The sequence below is a fragment of the Hyaena hyaena genome, unplaced genomic scaffold, assembly GCF_003009895.1.
Source record: "Hyaena hyaena isolate Hyena2069 unplaced genomic scaffold, ASM300989v1 scaffold_1056, whole genome shotgun sequence".
NCBI classification, from domain to species: Eukaryota; Metazoa; Chordata; class Mammalia; order Carnivora; family Hyaenidae; genus Hyaena; species Hyaena hyaena.
This window is the reverse complement of record NW_024081689.1, coordinates 175,076-200,125: the sequence shown is the minus strand read 5'-3', so window position 1 is coordinate 200,125 and position 25,050 is coordinate 175,076. Positions and strand designations below refer to the sequence as shown.

Below are 25,050 nucleotides of genomic sequence, written 5' to 3'. Positions count from 1 at the left end.
GATAATTGGAGTATGTTTTCCTATCTTGACATGCGTTTTGCTCCCCCCCCCCCCCAACTTTATTCACATCATAGTAAAGTCCACCAAATGTAAAGGTGCATTTGTGCCATTTGGTAAATGTGAGCATGTGAGCCTGAGATCACGAGATTCCTCTTTGGGAATGAATAAGCTCATGTCTGGGTTAGGCAGTAGGTGTGCTTTATTTGGTTCTCTGTCTCTGTCTCTCTCTCTCTCTCTTTTTTAACATTTATTATTAAGAAACAGAGACAGAGCATGAACAGGGGAGGGGCAGAGAGAGAGAGAGACACACAGAATCTGAAGCAGGCTCCAAGCTCTGAGGTGTCAGCACAGAGCCCGACGCGGGACTCAAACCCACAAACTGCGAGATCATGACCTGAGCTGAAGTCGGATGCTTAACCGACTGAGCCACCTAGGCGTCCCTGGTACTCTGTCTCTTGAGTAAGTCTTCATTGAGGTGACCCAGTGGCGTTTAGGTTAACAGTTTTCTTTTTATAAATGAAGGAGTTGGTAGTTCCAACCTTGAACTCCCAACTCAAGGTCTTCAACACCAACTGCTGTGTTGTATGTTTATGTGTCTTTCAGAAAAGAGGCTCTTTGCAGCTGCACTACACATTTCTTTCTGCAGGGGAAGATGGTGCCCTCAAGTTGAAAAATGTTACCGTACATGTCAACCAATGCTATGCAATTACGTCTCAAACTACACAAGTTATAGATCCTTTAAATCAGGTGCATTTTGCGCCTCAGGTTTGTGCCAAGCACTATTCGAATGGCTGGGAGGGAACAAACCAACAAAAGATTCTAGTCCCAACGAGCCTGCATTTTAGCGAGATAGGGAATAAATAGTAAGTGTGAAATTTAACGTCAGGTGCCGATAAATATTGTGAAAGAAAAATACAACATGAGAAAGGGGTAAGGATTGGTGTAAGTGCAGGAGGTACCTTTATTTTACATGGGGGAGGTCTCTACATGAGAGAATATGTACGTGGGTTCCTGAAGTGGGAGAGCAACAGCCATTTGAGTATCTAGAGAGAATAATCGAGGCAGAGGTTATTACATCTCTGTAATGATGTAAAGAACACAGGGAGGGAGCAAACGTGGGCTGTTTAAGAAATTGCAAGCAAAGGGAAGTGGACAGTTCAAGAACCTTGGATCACCTTGCACGTCTAAGAAAAAAAAATAGACACAGAATGAAAAAAATTCAAAGGAATAAAAAAGCATTCTATGAAAACCATTATCCAACTTCTGATTCTCTCGAGGCGACCGGGTAGTATTGTTTTTTAAAAAAATCCAATTCCGGTTTGTGTGTGTGTGTGTGTGTGTGTGTGTGTGTGTGGCAAACTGATGCAAATTCAGGAAAGGGGGGGAGGAATGGATTATACTCTAACAACAAACATTAGGTAGTAACTTCTTAAAACCCTATGGGTAAGTTTACAGCCCAGCTGGTGCTTGGTTTTTTTTTTTATAACTTTCCCCTCTGCTCCTGCTCATTTGAAACAATTTTATTATGGGGTCTTTCAAACATTTTTTTAAATGTCTTAAAAACCACTATACACTTCCTGGGGCACCTGGGTGGCTCAGTCAGTTGAGCGTCCGACTTCGGCTCAGGTCATGATCAAACAGCTTGTGAGTTCGAGTCCCATGTCAGGCTCTGTACTACCAACAGCTCAGAGCCTGGAACCTGCTTTGGATTCTGTGTCTCCCTCTCTCTCTGCTCCTCCCTCGCTCATGCTCTGTCTCTCTCAAAAGTAAATAAACATTCAAAAACAAAACACTATACTTCTTGGCACTGAGAATTTTTGCCCCGCTGGTATCTTTACTGTTATTCCATTATCAGCATAGGTAGAATCCTCTCCTCATTTGTGCTGCCCATTCAACACTTCAATTATATAGCGATCCATAATTTTTGTCAGTCCTCTTACTGGATATTGAGGCTTTTTAAAAATTGCAGTTATAAATATTTTATCTCATAGTTCTAACATCCTTACGTCTGGATACTATCCGGGGTTCCATTTATTCTGTCTAGAGGGATAAACAGTGTAACAATGAATGGGAAAGAGTTGGACATAAGTGCAGCCCTAAAACACTGGTGGAAGGTACAGAAGAAAGAGTACGAATTGGATGTAGTGTAAGGATGGACGTGAAATAAGTTCGTTTGTTCATCTTGTTTTCGTTTTTGTTTTTTTACAGCAAGGAATTGGGGACCTAAGTTGCTTTATCTAGAGTCAGAGGAGGCTATCTGGGTGAGAACACAGCCAGAGATTAACTAGAAGGCTATCATGCGGTGATCACACATTAGCTGTAATGGGTGTTAAGCTCATGAGTTTTGCATACTTGATAGAACAGCACCTGCCGAGAAAACCCTGCCCTCGAAATACTTGTCAAGAGTGATGCTCGGTGCTTTTCAGTCACAAATAGCTCAACCGACACATTGTAAGGGGCTCCTGCATTTATCGCAAGGGTGCAGTTTTTGAAACTACTTTTGCTCTTAGTGGAATGGAAAAATGTATTTATACAGACTAATACTTGGAGACTTTTGAATAAAGTTCATAAGTCTTTAATAAAGCTAAATAAAAAAGTTCTTTAGATCTTAGAGTCGATGCAGAGCCTGTACTTCTGGGAGCCAGTACTTGGTTTCAGTTGAAAAGCAGAGAAGGGGCACCTGGGTGGCTCAGTCGGTTAAGCGTCCGACTTTGGCTCAGGTCACGATCTTGCGGCTTGTGGGTTCAAGCCCTGCGTCGGGCTCTGTGCTGACAACTCGGAGCCTGGAACCTGCTTTGGATTCTGTGTCTCCATCTCTCTCTCTGCCCCTCCCCACTTGTACTCTGTCTCTCTCTGTATCTCAGAAATAAATATTAAGAAACAATTTAAAAAATAAAAGGGGAGAAAACAAGTGTAATCTCTTGACTTCAGTGGAGTGATTTTGTATATTAGGGCATGTGTCTTTTTTGTTGTTTAATAGGAAAAATCTAGAAAGGAAATAGGCTGAGAGAAATCCCTAAAAGCTAAGTAATCTCGTCCAGGAAAGGTAAGACTTCATTAGTTTCATCATTCTCTTAGGGTGAAAGCATTTATCTGACAAACGAGCTCCAGAACCACCCAGATTTTCACAGTAGGGACAGTAAGCTGTAATGGAACTGAAATCCACACTGGGAACGTGACACGTGTTACCTAGTTTGTTGATCCTTCCCCACCTTTCCATGGTTCGTGGTTTGGTGGGCAGTATTCTATTGGAAGGGTTCTAGAATGGAGGCATTGTGATAAAAGAGATGAGAAATCACTGCTTTGTATTACCATGGTATCCTTTCCTACACTGATCTCACTGTTTCATTCATAGATTTCACATGGGGGGTTCAAAATGACTCCTGTGCCTACTGGATGGACATGGCACCACTGGTAAAAGTCCCTTTCATCAGTTGAGACAGAGCTTCCCAAGCAATAAAAATACGGGGAATAGTGTGTGTGTGTGTGTGTGTGTGTGTGTGTGTGTGTGTGTGAGTGTACACACCTACATGTTTATTAAGAAATTCCTAAACCATTTTCTAGAATGGCTCTTGCTGAATTGTATCCCTCCCAAATTCATGTTGAAGTCCCAACCCCCCAGTACCTCAGAGTAACCATATTTGGAGACTTGGTCTTTAAAGAGGTGATTAAGTTAATGTGAGGCCATTAGAGTAGGGCCCTCGTCCAAAAGAACTGGTGCTGTTGTGAAAAGAAGAGACACAAAGCGTTTTCAGGCACAGAGGGATGACCGTGTGAAGAGTAAAGAGGCAGCAAGAGGGTAGCAGCCAGCCAAGGAAGTCCTCGGGAGAAACCAAACCTGCTGGCACCTTGACCTTGGACTTCCAGCTCCAGAACTGTGAGAAAGTAAATTTTGATTGTATGAGCCGCTCCATCTCTGATATTTTGTTGTGGCCTCCTCGGCAAACACACACAACCATTTTAATTTGCAGCAGCAACGTATGAGCATTTCTCTACATCCTTGTCAGCATTTGCTATTGTCACTTTTCAAATTTTAGCACTTCTATAGTCTGCATGTGCTGATACTTATTGTGGGTTTACCTTACGTTTCCCTAATTGCTAATCATGTTGAGTATATTTTCATTTGCCTATTTGTCACGTAGTTATGCTCTGGAAAATGTTCATGTCTTCTATGAAAATTTTTATTGCACTTTGTTTTTGCTCAAACTTTAAATTTTGAGAGTTCTTTATGTAATCTAGATATGAGTCCTTTTCCAAATATGTGATTTGCAAATAATTTTCTCTCTGTAGCTTGTCTTTTCATCCTCCTTAACACCACACGTTGTAGAGCAAAGGGTTTTAATTCTGACGAATTCCAATTTATTATTTTTTTCATTAGGGATTTTGATTTCAGTGTCATGTCTAAGAACTCTGCACCTAAGCCTAAGTCTTGGAGATTTTTTTTTCTGTTTTCTTCTCAAGATAATTTTAGTATGAAATGTAAGATTTAGGGTGAGTTTTATTTTTTTTTGCCTGTGGATTTCCAATCATCCCAAACTATCTCTTGAAAAGACTATTTTTATTTAATTGTACTGCTTTTATAGCTTTGCTAAAATCCAGTTGGCCGTGCTCATGTGAGTTTGGTGTCTTTATTCTGTTCCGTTGGTCTAGTTTGTCCCACCAACAACACATTTCCTTGAGTATGGTAAATCTTAAAATTAGGTCGACTGATTCCTCCCACTTTATTCTTTTTTCAAAATTACTTTAGCTATTCTAGTTTTTTTTGCCTCTCCATGTACATTTTGGAATAAGGTTATCTATTTCTACAAAAAGTCTTGCTGGGATTTTGATAAGAAATGTATTTAACCCATAGATAATTTGAAGGGAATTGACGTTGAGTCTTCTAATCCGTGAACATGCTATGTGTCTATTTCTTCAGAGCTTTGATTTCTTTCATAAGTATTTTGGTTTTTAGCATACAAATCCTGTACATGTTTTGTTAGATCTATACCAAAGTATTTCATTCTGATTTTAGTAATTGCAAGTGGTATTGTTTTTTATATCAGCTTCCTCTTAGGGGTGCTTGGGTGGCTCAGTCAGTTAAACGTACATCTTCAGCTTAGGTCATGATCTCATGGTTCATGAGTGCAAGCCCCCTGTCGGGCTCTGTGCTGACAGTTCAGAGCCTGGAACCTGCTTTGGGTTCTGTGTGTATATCTCTCTGACCCTTCCCTGCTGATGTATTCTCTCTCTCTCTCTCTCTCTCTCAAAAATAAACATTAAAAATTTTTTAAACATTAGCTTCCTCTTGCTCACCACTAGTATACAGAAATACAATTGAGTTTTTTAAAGGTTTATTTATTTTGAAAGAGAGAGTGAGAGAGCAGCATGAGCATGGGGAGAGAGAGAGGGAGAAAGAATTCCAAGCAGGCTTCGTGCTGTCAGCACACAACAGCCACACATGGGGCTCAATCTCATGAACCGTGAGATCATGACCTGAACCAAAATCAAATTGGTTGCTTAACTAACTGAGCCACCCAGGTGCCCTGAAATACAATTGATTTTTATATATTGACCTTGTATCCTATAAATTCAATGAATTCATTTTGTCAGTTCTAGGATTTTTTTTTTTTTTTTCTTTTTGGTAGATTCTTTGGGACGTTCTATGCAGTTAGGAACAGGATTTCCATGATGTTATCTGCAAATATAAGCATTTTATTTCTTCCTTTTGAACCTGTGTCTCTTTATTTCCTTTTCTTGCCTTACTGTGCTGACCACGACTCCCAGTACTGTATTGACTAAGAGTGATGAGAGTGAATATTCTTGTCTTGCATTGTTTCCAATATTTGGGGGAGGGGGGAGCATTCGGTCTAAGTAAATGTTAGCTGCAGGGTTTTTTTTAGATGCTTTTTATCAAGTTGAGGAAAGAGCCCTCTATTTCTAGTTTGCTGAGAGTTTTTATGCTGAATGGGTGTTGAATTTTGTCTAAAACTTTTTCTCCATCAGTTAATATCATGATTTTTTTCTCTTTAGCTCATTAATATGGTGGATTACATTGATTGCTTTTCAAATATTGAACCAGCCAAGGAGCCCTGGAATAAATTCACTCCTTCATAGTCTGAATGTTTGTGTTCCCTCAAAATTAATATGTTGAAATTCTTTTTTTTAAGGTTTATTTATTTTTGAGAGAGGGAGAGAGAGAGACAGAGTGTGAGTTGGGGAGGGGCGGAGAGAGGAAGGAGAATCTGAATTCAGACAGAATCTGAAACAGACCCCAGGCTGTCAGCCATCAGCACAGAGCCCAGTGTGGGGCCCCAACTTGGGAATGGCGAGATCATGACTTGAGCTGAAGTTGGATGCTTAACCGACAGCCTCCCAGGTGCCCCAGTATATTGAAATTCTAATGCCTATGTGATGGTATTAGGAAGTGGGGTGTTTGGATGCTGCTTAGATCATGATAGTGGAGCAGTTAGAACGGGATTACTGTTCTTTTAAAAGAGGACTCCAGCGGGGCTCCTCGGTGACTCATTGGTTAAGCGTCCAACTTAAGCTCAGGTGGGGATCTCATGGTTCGTGAGTTGGAGTCCTGCATCAGGCAGAGCCTGGAGCCTGTTTCAGAGTCCGTGTCTCCTCTCTCTGCCCTTCCCGCAGTCATGTTCTGTCTTTCTTTCTCTCAAAAATAAACACTAAAAAAAAAAAAAAAAATTTAAATAAAGAAAAAAGGCTTCCAAGAGATCTCTAGCCCATTACCGCTGTGAGGATACAGTGAGAAAACATTGGCCAAAAACTGGGAAGAGGACCTTCACTAGAACTTGACACTGCTGTCACCTTGATCTTGAACTCTCAGCCTCTAGAACTGTTGGAAATGGATTTCTAAGCTACCCAGTCTGGGGTATTTTGTTATAGGATCGTGAACAGACTAAGACTCTCACACTGTATAAATTTTTAAATATAATATTAGATTTAATTTACTAACATTCTGTTGAAGGTTTTTACATCTCTGTGCATGAGGGACATTGGTGTAGTTTTCTCTTTTTTTGTACTGTTCTTTTGCTGGTTATGGTATCAGGGTGATCCTGGCATAAGTTTGAGGTAGCCCTGAAGTTCAAAGTAAAACCTATTAGCAAAGCTTAAAAATCACTGAAGTAATTTTCTTTCTTTTTTTAAGTTTTAATTTTTAAAAACATGTATTTACTTATTTGAGAGCGAGTGAGCAGGGGAAGGGCAGAGAGGGAGGGAGAGAGAGAATCCCAAGCAGGCTCTGCGCTGACAGCCCTGACACAGGGCTCCATCGATGTGGGGCTCCATTTCACGAACCATAAGATCATGACCTGAGCCAAGATCAAGAGCCAGATGCTTAGCCAACTGAGCCAGCCAGATGCTCCAAGGATCTTGGAAGTCATTTTCTTGACAGAACTGAACTATTCAGGCCTTTCCCCTCTACCTCTCTGCTTAGTCCTTTTCCTCCTCTTTCTTCTTACATATTCACTTTAAGGGTAAATTACTGCTGGTGCTGCATGTAATTGTTAATTATTTCCATCATCTCAAATAAGCAGCAATCAATGGATATTGAGATAGTGGTTTAATTATATCAGTACAATTTCCCCTTACATATATGACCAAAGGTTTTAGATAAAACCTAAGAAGAGTTTTCCAGTGCTTTTGACTTTGCACTTCCCTTCCTAGTTTCACTCCTCACAATGCCCGTTTGTGTACTTCTTAGACTGTGTAGAGGGGCTGTTTTTTTTTTTCCCCTTGCCACAGCTCTTGGGAATAAATTCCCGGAAGTTCATAAACAGAACACTCAGTTGTACAGTTTTTCTCATGATATTTTTCTAGTGATTCCATGTGAGGTTATTTACATTTTGGATATTATCACTACCATTGAGAGCAGTCATCTCTCTGTTCTGTTAATCATCCATTCTAATTAAAAAATTTGAGGGGTCCCTGGGTGGCTCAGGTGGTTAAGCCTCTGACTTCAGCTCCGGTCATGATTTCATGGTTCTTGAGTTTGAGCCCTGCATTGGACTCTGTGCTGACAGTTTGGAGCCTGGAGCCTGCTTCAGATTCTGGGTCTCTTCCTCTCTGTACCCCCTCCCCTGCTCACACTCTGTCTCTGTCTCTCTCTGTCTCTGTCTCTCTCTCCCTCTCTCAAAAGTAAATAAACCTTAAAAAGATTTGTAAATCAATTTGAAACCATTTTTTGTTTTAATTTTTCAAATTCTTTTTTATTTGAGGAGGGAGAAGTATGAGTGGAGAAGGGATAGAGAGACAGAAGGAAAGAGAATTGCAAGCACAGAGCCTGACGTGGGGCTGGATCCCACGAACTGTGAGTGAGATCATAACCTGAGCCAAAACCAAGAGTCAAACGTTTAACCAAATGAGCCACACAGGTGCCCCTGAATGCATTTTTTAAAGTGAGCATATATACCCTGATACATGTATATTTTCAGTATGTAAATATGTATATATGAGTAAAGCAGGTGTTATAAAACAAGAAATAAAGTTGAAAGATGAAATATTTCCAACTATTTTATTAATGTAACAAGCTACTTGCTAATGTTTTTTGATAATAATCAACATACTGACATAAAATGTTTCATTGTTTATAAAAATATCTAATCTGTTTCTTTGTTCAGTTTAATGTGATAGTTGATTTCAATGGCTGTAAGAGCAAAAAGGAATACACAGTTTCAAATGGAAGAAAGCATTTTGCCCATCATATATATTTTTTATTCTATTGACCAATTATTTAAATATTTTTGTTGAAACTTGCATAATTTCTATTTACCTGGTATCAAAATGGTTTATGTAAACCAGTTAGAAACCGTTACGTAACTTTCAAAATAAGTGGAAGCCACTTAGATCATTTTCAAAGAGTTTAGGAAAATCTTTTAAGTTTTAGAATATGTAAATATGAGAGTATTCTATGTGAGGAATTTTTTTACTTCACCAGAAACACAAGATGATGAGTAGTGATATTTCCAAAAACCTATTCTGAACCCCCATAGCGAAGGTTCTTTTCCAGAAAATTCCATTTTTCCTCCCTGTGAAGAATTTTACTCAGTGTAAAATATCACTTTCTGAAACTTAGCTGTTAAGTAGCATACTCCTGCCAGTACTTATCCTAGAAAAGAGCAAATTTAGGAGACCTGTCTTTATATAAAAAGAAAATAGATACTATTTTTTTTTTTAAAGTTTATTTTGAGAGAGAAACCACGCTCATGTGTGAATGCGGGAGGGCTGGTGAGAGAGAGGGAGAGAGAATCTCAAGCAAGCTCCATGCTCTCAGCACAACGTCCAATCCGGGGCTTGAACACACGAACTGTGAGAGCTGAGTGGAAATCAATAGTTGGATGCTTAGCCAACTGAGCCACCCAGGCGCCCCAGGAAAACACATCACATTTTAACTGTGACAATTCTCTGAAGTACTTTGACAGTTGTCAAACACGAAGCACCTGTGTAGGACAATTTTTTCCTTTATTTTCCTTTTTTTAAATTTGGAATTATTTTGTTCTAGTATAGTTGATGTACAGTGTTACATTCGCTTCAGGTGTACATCATGCAACTCAAGTTCTTTATGCTACGCTCACCGTAGGACAGAGTTTTATGTATTATCCCCTTCTTATTTCAAAGCATTGCTGTGTTTATACTATTCAGTGGTTTGGGTGTTTTAAAATAAACCACATTGCTATCACAGGTGGCATCAGGTGAAACATGCGTGAACGTGTTGTACATCTTGCAAATATATCAACTCCATTATTTCACATATTGCCATTCTTTTCCTTGGATGCCTCCTCTTCCACAGGTGCTACACAGATGCTCTGACACCAGATGCAGAGTGTGCCTCCATCGCTCTTTTATATCAAAACAGAGTGAATTTTAGTGAAAGCTTCCATTCACATATTTCAAGATAAAAATACAAGCAAATCTGTACATTCCTCCTAATCCAGACAGCTTTCGCTCACGTAACCTCGGCACCAAGCATTGTGAACATATTGTCTTCTACCTTTACGTCAAGACATACTATTTCCCGCGTGGGAAACAGTGGCTCTGAAAAGTCGGAGGCACAGCCAGAGAGGTACTGTGGGTCTTGCGGGATCTAACAGTAACGACACATGTTCACGTTGTCTGATCAAGGCATATTTCCCCCCAGTTACAGCTACCTGCTGTGACAACCGATCTTACATTTCAGTGGCTTTCTCGATGACATGTTTTTCCTTGCAGATGTGTTTGGTTGGGTGTCTCTCTCGGGAAGTTTTCCTCCCAGGGGCTACCCGGGAATAGTCTCCTCCCACACCGTGGCTCTATCATCTTTAATATGTGGTTTCAGCTTGTCCCACTGTCATCCAGCCGGTGGATGGGGAAGTGAGAGAGCAAGTGTGTTTCGGATAGTAAGGGAAACATCACTAAGGCTTAGTCAATGGCCAAGAGCTACTTACATGGCTGTACCTAGATTTCAGAGGGCTGAGCAAGCCCTTGATTGCAACTGGAGAGAGGAAATGGGTTGGGTGAGCAGAACTGATCACAATCTTTGCCACAATTCCAAAGCGCGAAGTGTTCAGAGGTGAATCTGGGCTTTAATCATGGTCGGGTTGACTACAAGATCTATGCTTTTCTCTTTATGCTGCTTTGTCCTGCAAGGCAAAGGAGGCACCAACAAAAAAGACTAGTTGGTTCTTCACGCTGCCCTTGGTTGGGGCAGAGTCAGGTCCTCAGCTCTGCTCCCTCGTAAACTTTCTAATGGTTAGCTCACTAAGCGTTGTTTACTGCTGTGTTTACAAATTATGATTTGTTAGAAATAATATTTTTAATAATCTAAGCTTAATAACTTCCCTGGCTTGGGGCACCTGGGTGGCTCAGTTGGTTAAGCATCTGACTTCGGCTCAGGTCATGATCTCGTGGTTCATGGGTTCAAGCCCTGCGTCAGGCTCTGTGCTGACAGCTCAGATTCTGTGTCTCCCTCTCTCTTTGCCCCTTGCGCTCACTCTCTCTCTCTCTCTCTCTCTCTCTCTCTCTCAAAAATAAACATTAAAAAAAAAAAACTTCCCTGGCTTTAGTGATATGTTTCTCCTCCCTATTCTAAGATGAATTACAGTGATATATGACACACAAAGATCAAATCAGTGAAACACGGACAAGTGAATGAGGTGAAGGGCAGATGAGGTTCAAGTCAAGACTGAGGCAGAATTCAATATGTTAGCCATGAGATCATATACCTACTAGAGCAGGCAATGAATTTGATTCTAAGATTTGTAGCAACTATGGTTCGAAGATGGAAACACAAATCGTTATAGGGTGCACTGAATCTATGAGAAGCATTAAATTGTTTGCTTCAAAAAACATGTTCAACCACAATATATATTTAAACCAGAAGAAAATATAATGCATGGATTGTTGGTTCATCCATTCATCCATTTCATGAATACTTATTGAGTGACTACTATGTCAGATACTGTTTTAGTTCTGGTTATACATCTGTGCATAAAAAAAGAATTCTGGCCTTATGGAGTTAGGGAAGAGAGGTGATAAGTAAATAATATTCTATTAAGTGTACGGCTGCTAAGTCCTAAGCAGGGGTGGATGGTAAGGGGGATAGAGGTACCGAGATGGAGGGAGTGGAATGGTCAGGAAAAACTTCACTGAACAGACGATATGTGAACAGAGAACTGAAAGAAGTGAGGGGGTTAGCTGTGCAAACATCTGGAATGTTCCAGAAGCAGTAAGTGGCAAGGGTGCTGGTCTGGGAGCACATTTAGAGTTTTTGAAGGTAGGAAGCCGGGGATGTGCAGTCAAAGAGGTACTATGGGTCTTGCATGATGTGCCAGTAACGACACACGTTCATGTCATCTGATGAAGGCATATTTCCCTAGGTGATGGTGAACGCACTTGACCAATTTCACTCTCTGGTTTTTCTTTTTCTGTACTCAGAACACTGCATTGTCATAACATAAATGAGTCCTCAGCAAGATTTGGGTTTCCTAATCTCAATGCATTCCTTAATCACTTCTTAGAGACTTTAGGTATTTATATATATTTTAAAGTTGATTTTTTAAATGTTTATTTTATTTTTATTTGAGGGTGGGCAGAGAGAGAGGGAGACACAGAATCTGAAGCAGGCTCCAGCCTGAGCTGTCAGCACAGAGCCCCACGTGAGGCTCAAACCCACGAATGGTGAGAACGAAGTCAGATGCTTAACCGACTGAGCCACCCAGGTGACCCTAAAGTTACGTTTTACTAATAACTTTTAGATATTTAAGTACAAATATGTATTTAATAAAGACTTTAACTTGAGAAGATCTTGGTTCAAATCCTGACTCTGAGGCTGACTTTCTGTAACCATGGAGAAGCCACAATTACCGAGTCTCAATTACCCTGCAGTAAAGAAATACATGTTCTGGGGCACTTGGGTGGCTTAGTCAGGTATGTGTCTGACTCTGGCTTAGGTCATGATCTCACTGTTTGTGGGCTTGAGCCCCAAGACGGAATTGATGCTGACAGTGCAGAGCCTGCTCGGGATTCTCTCTCCCTCTGTCTCTCTCTGTTTCTTTCTTTGCCCCGCCCCAACTCATGCTCTCTCTGTCTCTCAAAATAAATTAATAAATAATCTTTAAAAAAAGAAATACATGTTCTTCACAATATCCATCTTCTCTGTCTCTTAAAGCTGTTTTAGGCATCAAAGAAGATGATGAATCTCAAAGATGTTGAGACTTCAGTTTATTTTTATTTATTTATTTATTTATTTATTTATTGTTTTATTTATTTCTGAGAGAGAGTGTGTGTGTGAGCAGGGGAGGGTCAGAGAGAGAGGGAGACACAGAATCCAAAACAGGTTCCAGGCTCTGAGCTGTCAGCACAGAGCCCGATGTGGGGCTCAAACCCATGAACTGTGAGATCATGACCTGAGCCGAAGTCAGACGCTCAACTGACTGAGCCACCCAGGCGCCCTGAGACTTCAGTTTAAAACCATTGCTTTTTCTGATCTGCTTCCCATGTTCGAAAAACATGTGCCAGATATTTTGCTAGAGTCTAGATAGAGTGATAAATTGTGGTCTCAGGGAGAATATAACCTAATAGAAGAAGCAAAGAAACTTCTACCAACAGGAAGCACTCTGGGTGCTCAGAAGACAGAGAAGGACAGTCTGTGTAGGAGAGGATGCGGAGTGGAGGTTGGGAACACTTCTCAGAGGTGAACTGAATCCTAAAGAACTAGGAAGGATTGTTAAGAATGTGTGGAGAGGAAGGGCATTACAGGCATAGGGACCAGAACATGCAAATGCTTGTGGCGTCAGAGGACTTAGTATTCTTATTTATTTTTTCTTATTGTAGAGAATGTGAATGGTATGAATGGAGGATATCGAGACTTAGAAAGAAATCGGTGTTTCTGGAGATGTGCAATCGCAAAGAGATTTCATTCTGCAACAGTGACAGAATTTCAGATGGGAGGAGATGGCAAGACTTGCTTGTTGACGTCATTCTGGCAGCGATATGAAAGACGAGAGGGTGGTGAGGCTGAGAGATGGAGACTAGTTAGAAGACTTACAGAGGTTCAGGCGAAAGAAGAGGGGGTGAACTCAGACAATGGAAGAGGGGAAAGGGGGATGATAGAGATGTATAGGCAGAAGGATAGGTAGATGTATAGGTAGAAGCCATCTGATGGGCTGGAATAGGCTGGAAAGAGGGAAAGGCTCAGTGCAGCATTTCCCAGCTTGGGATTTGCCCTGTTAAGTGGATGTGGTGCTCTAAACTTGAAGCTTCTTAGATGGACACCTAGCTTCTTGGAAAATCATATTCAGAGGGTGTTTACCAACTGATTAGTGTCAAGCTTTAGAGAATTGTTTAATGGCATGTATTAAGACCCTATTCTTTTTACTGTTATCAATGAGCTACATAGAAATATATATATTTTTAAAGTAGGCTACACACCCAATGTGGAGCTTGAACTCACAACCCCAAGATCAAGAGTCACATATTCCATGAACTAAGCCAGCCAGGTGCTCCTTGAGGTGCATAGAAATTTTTAAGTAGTATTTATTTATTTATTTAGAGGGGTCAAGTGAGCGAGAGGCAGAGACAAAGAGAGAGAGAGAGAAGTGGGGCTCACCTGAAGCGGGTATATTTTTTACTTGAAGCAGGGCTTGTGTTCACCCGATGTGGGACTCGAGCTCATGAACCATGAAGTCATGATCTGAGTCACAGTCAGATGCTTAACTGACTGAGCCGCCCAAGTGCCCCCATTGTTTTAAATCAACTTATAGTTGACCATGTCTCAATAATACAGCCAGAAAAGTGTAAGTCAGAGATTTGATTCAGGATTATTTTTAATACTTTGCATGAAGGGGACTGGAATAAGATAAAATTAAAACAACAACAATGTACAACCCATCATAGATTGCATCAGTAGAGGTTAATGAAAATCTAGATTGTTATTATTAATAGTATCAGATAAGTGACTGTTAACGTTTATATAATACTCTTGATTTTTGAGTACTTTCAAGTAAATTTTTTTATATTGTTTTATGTATTTTAAGAGAGACAGAGACAGCATGAGTAGGGGAGGGGCAGAGAGAGGGGGAGACAGAGAATCCCAAGCAGTCAGCACAGAGCCTGACAGCTTGAACTTAGGAACCTGGAGATCATGAGATGAGCCAAAATCAAGAGTCTGACGCTTAATACTGAGCCACCCAGGCACCCCTCAAGTATATTTTCTTTTTTAAAAATGCTTATTTATTTATGAGAGAGAGAGAGCAAGGGAGGGGCAGGAGAGAGGGAGACACAGAATCTGAAGCAGCTCCAGGCTCCGAGCTGTCAGCACGGAGCCCGACGCGGGGCTCGAACCCACGGACCGCGAGATCATGACCTGAGCTGAAGCCACCCAGACGCCCCTCAAGTATATTTTCTTACATGAACTACCCAACACCTTGACGAGATAGATATTTTCCATCTCCATTTTATGAACAAATAGGTAGGGGGTGAGTGAAGCTAAGTCACCTTCTTTTCCTTAGTATGAGGAAACTTTCTGATAGAGCGGTCCTGACTGGAATGAGCTGCCTGGAAGTAGGTCTTCATCCTGAGGAAGTTTAGACAGAACTGGATAAGGTCGTGCCAGATAAGGTCCTGCAGGAAATGGCTTCAGTCGGCAAGGATTTGGACCAGAGGAGGTTTTGGTGCTCTAATCCCTTGTGTTCAAGGATTAGAGAATCATGGGATGTAAAACTTGACCACAGCTTGGGGCTCATTTACTCCATCCTCATTTCACAAGTGAGAAAACAAGAGGCCCAGAAAGGTCAGCCTGTCCGAGTTGGCATAAACCGTGGAAACTAGCTGTGGGTCTCTGATCTCTAAACTACGCTGAATGATTCTTTCCCAGAATAAAAGTAGTTGGCAGGTGAGATTTGTCTTTTGTGGTCAACAATTATGGATCTCTCACTGTTTGCAGGAAACAGGTAGTACAAAGAGGTGTGAGATACGGACCTTAGGCTAAACTCTCTTCCAAGCGATGTCTGGGAGACAGAATAATGTCCCCCAGAGAGTTCACAATCAAATCCTCAGAACCTGTGGCCTTGTGGCCTTACACAACAGAAGGGACTCTACAGTGTGACCAAGGTTATAGACTTTTATTTATTGATTGATTTTAAATGTTTGTTTCTTTTTGAGAGACACAGAGAGACAGCGTGAGCAGGAGAGGAGGAGAGAGAGAGAGAGAGAGAGTCACAGAATAAGAAGCAGCTCCGGGCTCTGAGCTGTCAGTACAGAGCCTGATGCGGGGCTCGAACCCACAAGCGTGAGATCATGATCTGAGCTGAAATCAGATGCTTAACTGACTAAGTCACCCAGGTGTCCTGGTTATGAACTTTCAGATGGGAAATTATCCCATGGGCCCAATCCACACATCACAGGAGTCCTTACATGTGGAGAAACTTCCCCAGCTGTGGTCAGAGACAGAGAGATCATGATAGTATAGCGGTCAGAGAAACACATATGATGTGAGGACTAGACTGGCCATTGTTGGCTCAACCTAGAAATGTGGGAGGTTTCTAGAAGTTGGGAAAGGCAAGGAAACAGACGTTCTCCAAGAGCCTCTGGCAATGAACATGCCAACACCTTGATTTTAGCCTAGAGAGATCAGTGCTGGACTTCCGGCTTACAAAGCTGGAAAATAGTAATTTTGTATTGTTTCACCCACTGGCTTTGTGGTAATGTGTTACATCAGTGACAGAAAAGGAAACAATGTATACATGCAAAGTATTTAACTTTGTGTTGCCTGAGGACACACCAGCCTGGGTTAAACCTGAGGTCATACGGACAGAGAGCGCCCCTGTTCTTTGTTTTTGTTTTTAGTTAGTTGCAGAACCTCAGATTTATTTTAAAAACCTGTTCCTCGGAGCACCTGGGTGGGTCAGTCGGTTAAGCCTCCGACTTCGGTTCAGGTCATGATCTCACGGTTCATGAGTTCGAGCCCCGCATCGGGCTCTGTGCTGACAGCTCATAGCCTGGAGCCTGCTTCCAAGTCTGTGTTTCCATCGCTCTCCGCCCCTCCGGTGCTCTCTCTCTGTCTGTCTCTCTCAAAACCCAACCAACCAACCAACCAACACCTGTTCCTTAAGTGGCCCTGGAAGCCCTCAGGGCAGTGAACTACCTCGTAAATTTTCACCACCTCAAATCCCAGCTCCTACACGGAGTCTGCCATTTTCCTTCTCTGCCTTAGACTCTCCCTGCTGATGTCTAGTGTCCTTCTGATGCCCGGGAAGCCCCTATTAGGTGCCAGGCACTGCCACAGTGACTCCATTCACAGCTTCAGAGTTGCTCTGGTTCCCTGTGCGGGGCAAGCGGTCCAGCCAGGCCTCAGCACCAGGCTGCCCTCTGATGGGGGCCTCCAGCTGCACTTTCCCACAAAGCTTGGAGAATCGTTCTGCCTCACTTTGGTGTTAAACTCCTTTGCAACAGTTCCAAAGAAACGGTACCCAAAGTCTAATGTCTGTTGTGGTTCCTTTGCGAAACAACTCCCCCAGTTGGACTTACAGTCTTCTTGCCCTTGAACTCAGTTGTAAGTCGTGTCCTGACTTCCTGTTTCCTTATAATTCATGATTCCCCAGGGGTTTCTCCATGCCTCATGTAAACTGATTTCAGGAGTATCCACCACCACATGAGAGAATGCACTAAGTAACACTTGAATGGATGGCTGTTGTAGGAGTTCCAACGAAAGCGGGATCTAAAAAAGCCTTATCTGGAGTAAACTACAGAACGAAGAGGTTCCTGGTGGATATTTCAGTGTGAATTCCTACAATTCAGTATTTCACATGAGCAGTGTAAACAATGAGCACTCAATCCATGCTTATTGAATTAATTGTGAGGCAGAAATAAGCACCTGGCAGGGACTGCAATACTCATTGCTGAAAATGAGTCAGAGGACCAGAAATTTGAGACAGAGACGTGATAGCTGAAATTATACGGGAATGGACACTTGGAGAGAGAAGAAAAGAAATAACAGATTTCTGCCACCCTACTCATGAGTGTAAGCACGAGACATCCCTCCTGTTTATACCTTCTATTTTAACTAGCACTGCATCTACTATGTACTTAGGCGTTCCTGTATCTGAATATTGCTATTTCTATCTCAGAGATTAAAACAAACATCATCATTTGTTTGCATTGCTCAGTAGAAGTGGAGAGTGAATTGTGGCCTCTTCCTCTTTGTTGTATTTTTCTTCATTTAAAAACAAATCCCTACATGCTGGGGGTTGTAACATCTATCACTATAATGGTTCCTCCACTATAATGAGATTTTTTCTAATGTTTATTTTTGAGAGAGAAGAGAGAAACAGAGCAAGAGTAAGGGAGGGGCAGAGAGAGAAGAAGACACAGAATCTGAAGCAGACTCCAGGCTCTGAGCTGTCAGCACAGAGGGGCTTGAACTCACGAACCATGAGATCATGACCTGAGCCAAAGTCGGATGCCCAACCAACTGAGCCACCCAGGTGCCCCAAATTCATCCATTAAAAAATGCTTATTTATTTATTTTGAGAGAGAGAGAGAGAGCATAGGAGTGGGGCAAAGGGGGCCGGGGGGGGGGGGGGGGGGGGATCCCAAGCAGGCTCCAGAGACATGGGTTCAATTTCACAAACTGTGAGATCATGACCTGAGCCGAAATCAAAAGTCAGATGCTCAACCGACTGAACCACCCAGGCACTCTTGAGACTTCATATGACATTGATGTAAAGGTCACATGATATAGAATTACTCGTTAACTATTTAAAATGTGTAAATCAGTGACATTTAGTACAGTTCACCCAATTTTAAAAGAGCTCTAAAGGAGAAGAAAAAAATCAGTAGAGAAGCCTCTAGAGAACTAAAACACCTCAGTCTCTAAATATTCCACAGTACACACACCTACATTCTTCCTATTCGGGTACCCCTTTCTGTTTGGTATGCTATCAGTCCTCAACAAACCGGTCACCTCTTTATCTATGACCCGCATTTCTTTAATAGTACTGTATTAAGTGTTAGTATCTACTTTGGAATTATTTCAGCTGTGTATTTTCTTCAGTGTTTCCTGTGATTATAAATGCCGCATGGGCAGGTAATATAACTACTTTTGTTTACGCCGCGTCCCTAGAAGAGAGCCCAGAATGTATTTAGCAAATATATGCTAACAATTGATTACCTACTACTGATACTTTTGTTTCCATTTATTCCCTAGAGATTCCCCAGCAAAGGCTTGAGGTGGAGATTATCCCCGGAGAGGACCCATCAAGCGAAAATCCTGACCGAATCCGGACCATTTTGAGCACAAACGAAGGCTGCTGTTACAATGTCGGACATGAGGTGGCGCTGTTGCGCTTTTTCAAGACTTTGCATTTTTTTAACCCGATCTGACGTCCCCTTCGTACCTGACCAAGTAGCAATCTCTGGAGGAGGAACTCAGCAAGTAGAACGGCGACAAGTGCAGCCTTTACAGTTTCAGCAGAGGCTTCCTGCGGGCCGGTGTGCGGCGAGTCCCGGAACCCTCGGTGCCCGCAGGCTCCCCTTCGTGGGCCGCCCGCCCGAACTCCGTCCGTCGCTGGCAGCCACGCCCCGCAGCGCGAAGGAGGGACTGAGAAGCGTGTCCTTGAGGCGGGCACACCTTGTCGTATCCAGAAGGATCGTTCCCCGCCCCTCCGGCTGGGCCAGCTCCATCGGAGAGCAGGGTGGCCGCAGGAGGGACACGGTAGCGAACTGGGCTCGGGGGCGGGGGTGGGAGGCGATGCTGCCCGGGATGCGGACTTGGGCGTTTGGGAAGAACGCGCGGGAGGGACCCAGGGGTGGGAAGGTCGCGAGAGGCGGTTCGAAGTGTAGACGAACGAACAGCGATCACCAGGTGAATGTACCCGTATTTCTTTGGCAGGAACACCTTGTGGATTTCGACTTTTATGTTTTTATGGTTGTACAGTGCGATCTGCTGTTCCGTGTTGACGGAATTTTTGTTTTCTTCTTAATTTGTCTTCTCTTTTTCTGCATCTCTTTCCCTTCTCCCTGCTTGTCAATTTCATGCCCATTTGTCTCCTTTTTCCCCTTTCATTTCTTTCTTTTTAAACTTTACTAACGTTTATTTATTTTTGAGAGACGGAGCGTGAGCAGGGGAGGGGCAGAGAGAGAGGGAGACGCAGAATCCGAAGCAGGTTCCAGGCTCTGAGCCGTCAGCACAGAGCCCGACGCGGGGCTCGAACCCACCAACCGTGAGATCGTGACCTGAGCTGAAGTCGGACGCTTAACCGACTGAGCCACCCAGGCGCCCCTTTTCCTTTTCATTTCTGTGATTGTGGCGTCTTTCTGTTAGGAATCTTCTTGCCATCTGAGTTTCTCATACATTTCGGACCAAGCTCTCTTCCTGCTGCTTAGCCCGGGCCATTGGTGGGTGTGGAAATCAACCACCGAGCCCCTGTAATGTGCAGCGCGCACACACACTGTAATGGACCTGGAAATGGTGGCTTCGACCTGATTAGTGCTCCTCAGTACTCCTAACACTCAGCCAGGGGCCATCTGAGTCTTTCAGTGAGACATGGGGAGTACAGTTGACCCTTAGCGTCCCAGGTTTGAGTTACACATGGATTTTTTCCAGTAAGTACAGTGCAGTACTGTAAATGTGTTTTCTCTTCCTTAGGATTTTCTTACTGGCACTTTCTTTTCTCTAGCTGACTTTATTGTAAGAGTACAGTATATAATACATATGATCTGCAACATAAGTGTTGCTCGATTGTTTATGTTATTGGTAAGGCTCTGGTCAACCGTAGGCTCTTAGTAGTTAAGTTTTGGGGGAGTCAAAAGTTTTACACCCGTTTTCTGCTGCGCAGGGGATTGGTGTCCTTAAGCCTGTGCTGTTCAAGAGTCAAGCACTACAGGCATACTTTGGAAATATTGCGAGTTTGGCTTCAGACCACCACATTAAAGTGAATATTGCAATGAAGTGTGAGTCAGGTGAAATTTTTAGTTTGCCAGTGCAAACAAAAGTTATGTTTGCTCTTTACTTAGTCCATCAAGTGTGCAATAGCGTTCTGTCTACAAAAACAATGTAATACTTAATTAAAAATACTTCTAATTCTTTTTTTATTTAAAAATTTTTAAATATTTATTTTTGAGAGACAGAGACAAGTGTAAGCAGCGGAGGGGCAGTGAGAGAGGGAGACACAGAATCTGAAGCAGGCTCCTGGCTCTGAGCTGTCAACATAGAGCCCGACGTGGGGCTCGAACTCATGAACCATGAGATCATGACCTGAGCTGAAGTCGGACGCTTAACTGACTGAACCACCCCGGGGCCCCCAAAATACTTTTATTTCTAAAAGAGGTGAACCATCATCTGAACTTTCAGAGAGTCATAATCACTGAATGCAGACCACTATACAAATACAATAATAATTAAAAAGTTTGAAATATTGTGAGAATAGCCAAAATGTGACCCAGAAACACGAAGGGAGCAAATGCTGTTGAAAAAAAGATGCAAAGTTGCCACAAACCTGCCATTTGTAAAACAAACAAACAAAAAAACCACCCCCCCAAAACAAAAAATGCAATACCTGTAAAGCACAATAAAGCAAAATGCAATAGGACCACACACCTCTGTTGCTTCAGTGAAAATCATACACTCTTTTCTCAGTGCCTTCCTCACTATTAGCTTGTTAGGGCTGCTCTGACAAAGGGCCACAAACTGGGTGGCTTACAGAACAGAGATGTATTGTCTCACAGTTCTGGAGGCTGGAAGTCTAAAATCAGCATGTTGGCCACCTTGCTTCTTTCTGAGAGGTGGGAGAGATCTGTTCCAGGCCGTTTTCTTTGGCTTGTAGATGACTTTCCTTATGTTGGTATGGCATTCTCCCTGCATGGGAGTCTGTCTTCAAAGTTCCCCCTTTTTATTTATGTATTTATATATTTATAACATTTATTTATTTGTTTTGAGAGAAATCACCTGTGCGCCATTGCAAGTGGGGGAAGGGCAGAGAGAAGACAGAGAAAGAGAGTCTCGAGCAGGTTCCGAGCCACCTTTTGAGAGGAAAAAAAGGGAGAGAGACAATCCCAAGCAGGCTCTGTGCTTAGTGGAGACCCCAAGGCAGGGCTTGAACTCACAAACTGTGAGATCATGACCTGAGCAAAACGAAGAGTCCAACGCTCAACCCACTGAGCCACCTAGGTGTCTCTAAATTTCCCCCTTTTTAAAGGACAGCAGCCATATTGGATTAGTGCCCATTTTAATGACCTCCTTTTACTTCTCGAATACCTCTGTAAAGACTATTTCCAAGTAAGGTCACAATCTGCGGTACTGGAAGCTAGGACTTCAATGTCTGAGCTTTGGGGGTGGCACACTTCAACCTGTAGCAGTTCCTTGTTCTTGAATTATGTACATACTCAGAGTCCATTGGGTGTCACACATGGAGTTTTGTGATTCTACAGCTCTGTTTTAAACTGGGTGTGTTAGTTTCTTATTGCTGCTGTGACAGATCGCCCCACGTTTGGTGGCTTAAACCAACACGGGTTTTTATCTTACAGTTCTGGAAGTCAGAAGTCCAAAATGGGTAGACAGCTCTGCCTGCTTTGTGGAGGCTCTAGAAGACACTGCCTTTCTTTGCCTTTTTTCAGCTTCTAGAGATGGCTCGCGTTCTGTGGCTCCTGACATTATTCCTTTATCTTCAAAGCCATGTCACGTTTTTCTCACAGTTCATTTTCTGGCAGTGACGCTTGTGCCCTTGTCTTGCATATTCAGGGTCTCCATGATTAGATCAGACTCATGGGTCTAGATGAGTAGAGTAGAGTAGAGTAGAATAGAGTAGAATAGAATAGAATAGAATAGAATAGAATAGAATAGAATAGAATAGAAATCTCCTCATTTTAAGGTCAGTTGGTTAATTCCACCTGCAATCTTAATTTCCTTTTGCTATTTTAACACTATTAAAAACTAACATATGCGGGGCGCCTGGGTGGCTCAGTTGGTTAAGCATCTGACTTCAGAATAGGTCATGATCTCGCCATTCCTGAGTTCAAGCCCCACATCGGGGTCTGTGCTCACAGCTCAGAGCTTGGAGCCTGTTTCAGATTCTGTGTCTCGCTCGCTCTCTCTGCACTTCCCCCACTCACTTTCTGTCTTTCTCTCAAAAATAAATAAACATTAACAAAATTTTAAAATTTAAAAATTTAAAACATAGTTGTTTTCGAGGGGCCACCCTCTGTCAGCCACACTGAGCTTTCAATAACTGAGTTTTCCTTTTTGGGTTTATTGTCCTATTTTCACTTTGAGAGATCAATGTTTTGTTTGCTATGTGTAGCAAAGAACTTTATATCCCTTTTGTAAGAGGAAACCCACATCCTTCCTAGTGATAGAACTAAAAATGTGTTCCCATTGAGCGGAAACCTAGGTAGCATGATACATCCTATCGAACACTGTTAAAAACGACTCCCGATCGTTTGTACTTTTAATATTACAGTTTAATTCTTTATACCAAATTAATTTATATAGGTCATTTTTCTATAAAAATTCCTTCCTGGGGATGCATGGGTAGCTCAGTCAGTTAAGCACCCAACCCTTGGTTTTGGCTCAGGTTATGATCTCACAGTTTGTGGGTTCAAGCCCCTCTTCAGGCTCTGCACTGACAGTGTAGAGCCTGCGTGGGATTCTCTCTCTCTCTTTTTCTCTGCCCCTCCCCCGCTCTCTCTCTCTTTCTCTCTCTCTCAAAATAAAAATAAGTAAACTTAAAAATAATTTCTTTCAGATCCAATGTTTTTATGGGTGAATTTAGCTACTTATTTATTGAACAACCATATGAATTTTGACATGTGCCAGACGCTGCTTTAGGTGGGAGGGATACAGCAATGAAGAAAGTAGTTGAAGGCCTTAAAATCTTGTTGCTCTGAAGGTGTCTCTCTCACTTCATTCTTGTCCTTCCCCCGGCCGAGGTTTACCCAGTCTCAATTCCCCACCGCACCCCTGACTTTAGATGTGGCTCCTGCTCTCTGCCTACTTCTGGGTTGTACTAACCAAGGACCTAAGGAAAGAAATTGCCATGCCCTCAAGGAAACTACCATCCAGTTGGGAAGAAACAGATAATAATAAGCAAACCAATTAAGCACTGAGTAAGCAGGTTGGGTCTTCAATGCTCTATATTAGCATATCATCTCTCAGACACACTTTCTAACTGGGAAAAATGAAAGTAGAAGGGAATGAGTCCACGCATACCAAAAAAAAAGTAGCTACTTGTACAGACAGCAGTGTAGAGTAGAAAGGGTCCTGTCTTGAGTCCAGGGACCTGAAATCTGGTTTAAGCTCTTACACTCTTTTTTTTTCTTTTATAGTTTATTGTCAAGTTGCTTTCCATATAACACCCAGTGCTCATCCCAACAAGTGCCCTCCTCCATGGCCATCACCCCTTTCTCCCTCTCCGCCCCCCCCCCATCAGTCCTCAGTTTGTTCTCAGTATTTATGAGTCTCATGGTTTGCTTCCCTCCCTCTCCACAACTATTTTCCCCCTCCTCCTCCCCCATGGTCCTCTGTTAAGTTTCCCCTGTTCCACATATGAGTGAAAACATATGGTATCTGTCTTCTGCCTGACTTATTTCGCTCAGCATAACACCCTCTAGTTCCATCCACGTTGCTACACATGGTCAGATTTCATTCCTTCTCATTGCCATGTAGGATTCCATTATATAGATAAACCACATCTTCTTGACCCATTCGTCCGTTGATGGACACTTAGGCTCTTTCCATGATTTGGCTATTGTTGAGAGTGCTGCTGTGAACATTGGGGTACACGTGCCCCTGTGCATCAGCACCCCTGTATCCCTTGGGTAAATTCCTAGCAGTGCTATTGCTGGGTCAGAGGGGATTCTATTGTTAATTTTTTGAGGAACCTCCACACTGTTTTCCAGAAGGGCTGCACCAGTTTACATTCCCACCAACAGTGTAGGAGGGTGCCCGTTTCTCCACTTCCTCGCCAGCATCTATAGTCTCCTGATTTGTTCATTTTAGCCACTCTGACCATCTTGCACTCTTTTTGTGATCCAAGAACAAGGGACTTACTTCAGTGTCCTTCATTATTTTTTATTATTACTGTTATTTCCTCTCTTAACAAATGAAGGGTTGAGGTAGATTGGGAAACCTCCGGGAATTCTTCCAGGCTTAAAACAAAATGGGTCTTTTATTTTTGAATTTCTCACAATTTCTCAGAGTTTTCTGATGCAGGATAATAATGAGGGAATAGGTTTGGATTTAGCTGGGGAGATGGTCACCTCTGGGCAAGAAGGGAAACTGGGGCTGGGATAAAGGGGTTTCCATCCATCCCTTGACTTCAGCCTCCTTCCCTGAAGGTGCTCTTACCCCCTCAGCTCAGGTGGCCTTCACTACTTTTCTTCTGCCTACGAGGCCACCTGAATTGGGTGTATGGATTTCAGCCATCTCATGTTGTGAATGCCACTACCTAAGAGTGAGTTTTCAAGGTAACAGAAGGACCTCCCTATGCTCATGGCTCCTTTAACCCTCATCAGTCTCTGTCGTGGCCCAACTTCTAAGAATTGTCTCCACCCACAACTCAATCGGTTTCCTCAGTTATAATT

General features: G+C 42.5%; 1 protein-coding gene across 1 annotated transcript in view; it reads left to right on the top strand.

Annotated features, from left to right (window-relative positions):
* The first annotated feature begins 19,098 nt into the window (after positions 1-19,098).
* STYK1 (serine/threonine/tyrosine kinase 1) overlaps positions 19,099-25,050 on the top strand; it is a 41,052-nt gene continuing 35,100 nt past the window's right edge. The window contains exon 1 of the mRNA XM_039222114.1: positions 19,099-19,186. The gene's annotated coding sequence lies outside the window, so the exon portion shown is untranslated. The remainder of the gene's footprint in view (positions 19,187-25,050) is intronic.